Raw genomic sequence first — 1811 nt, 5'->3', positions numbered from 1 at the left:
AGCAATAGAGTACAATCACTTTGCCTCCCTAGGAGTATTTAGTTTTGTTGTAGGACTGCATTGTAGATATATTTTTAAATTGTTGATTTTCTTAAAAATTAGCATCTGCTGCTAAAGAATCACCATGACTCCTCACTGAAAGGTTAAAATGAGTTGTTGATCTTGCTGAGCATTATGAAGTAAGAGAAATCATGCCTTATGTAAATTTCTTGACATTACTTCACCCTTCTCTATATCTTTAGGAAGTTCAAAGACCTAAGACAAAGCTGATGCTGAATGTGTCTCTCCTAAGGGTTGGAACTTTAAAACATTTTGTCTTTTTCCTTTCATTGGATTTCCTTTTCTTACCGTGATACTTATTTTGTGTCTTAAACTTCTAATACGGGGCCAATATATCTGCCACCAAAAAAAGGTCTCATGGTTTCTCTTTTAGTGAAGCGGAATATTTTTCCATACATGTTGATAATGATACAGTATAGACATTGATTTAGCATGATAAAGCTCTGAAAGTTGCCTTGGCTTTCCTAATGAAGACCATGGCAATCTTTTTACCATACTTGTGGTTTTCAGTATAGTATGAAACCCGCAGGGAAAAAAAACCCCAACCAAATAAATACAAATAAATAAATAATATAATAATTCCATAATATTGAGTTAGTATGATAACCCTTATGCAAAAAATTGGCTATAGGTATTTCCCCCTGTGCAATCTGTCAAAATATTTTGGGCTTCCATGTGGTCTGTGAGTGAAATTCAATTTTCATTACAAAGTCTGTTTATACTAAAGCATATGCTCCATTACTTTCCAGGAAATATGAAGTCATAGCCCCCTGTGAATGCGTATAAGTCATACCAAGTATATATCAATGAAATTAAGATTAAGAGGCTTCATTCATTATTTTCAACGTGCACCTGAAATGAGAAAAGCACAATAATGAACCTGGGCTGTTGATGTCAACCCATTTCCCCATATTTATTATGAGTTATGCACATCTTTCCGGTGGTGACAACTTCCCCATGAGAAAATGCCACACACAAATGATCTCCTTCATCCCTCTCCAGAAGAGGAGAAGTGGAAACACAAGAAGTGCCTGGTGCAGAGCCCCAATTCCTACTTCATGGATTGAAATGCCCAGGATGCTGTAAAATCACCAAGGCCTTTAGCCATGTACAAACAGTAGTTTTGTGTGTTAGTTGCTCTACTGTCCTTTGCCAGCTTACGGGAAGAAAAGCAAAGCTTACAGAAGGATATTCTTTCAGAAGAAAGCAGCACTAAAAGTACTCTGAATTAAGATGGATGGAAAACCATCCCAATAAGCACATTTTGGATTAAAAAATTATTACATATGATGAGCTTAAAAGCTATTTTGATTTTTGCCCTTACAAAAAGTTTTCAGTTGTTCACATGATTTAGAAAACATCAAAAAAATACCTGCCTTCCCTTGAGACTTTTCATGGTAAGTCCAGCATGATGACCAAAAAGGCTTTTTATCTGATAGCATCCTTGCTGCAGGAACTCATATATTTTCATGTAGATATATTCATTTCCAGGCAGAACACCAAGTTATTTTCCAGTGTTTTTCCCTTTTGGAGCTTTCGTGATTCTAAACCTTTTATGAGATGGATAAAACAAGTCTTTCTGAAGACAAATTGGATCCTGCAGAATGTGAAACTATTCTAAGCTACCAGGTGTATATGATCAGTCTCAGTTGGGTAAGCATCAACACAGGACAATAAAAGCTATTTTGAAGCTTTTATTGATGTGAAGTAAATGTCAATATAAAACAATGGAACAACAAATCTCACACATT

At 35.5% G+C, this 1811-nt stretch overlaps 1 protein-coding gene and 1 pseudogene across 1 annotated transcript in view; both read left to right on the top strand.

Moving 5' to 3' along the window:
- LOC105806296 (cAMP-specific 3',5'-cyclic phosphodiesterase 4B-like) overlaps nt 1-1811 on the top strand; it is a 276992-nt gene that overhangs the window by 134896 nt on the left and 140285 nt on the right. The gene's annotated exons all lie outside the window — the stretch shown is intronic.
- On the top strand, nt 1026-1331 carry LOC105806297 (annotated as a pseudogene).

Source organism: Propithecus coquereli, unplaced genomic scaffold (assembly GCF_000956105.1).
Source record: "Propithecus coquereli isolate 6110/MARCELLA unplaced genomic scaffold, Pcoq_1.0 Scaffold14, whole genome shotgun sequence".
In the NCBI taxonomy this organism is placed as follows: domain Eukaryota; kingdom Metazoa; phylum Chordata; class Mammalia; order Primates; family Indriidae; genus Propithecus; species Propithecus coquereli.
This window is presented reverse-complemented; position numbering and strand designations above follow the sequence as displayed.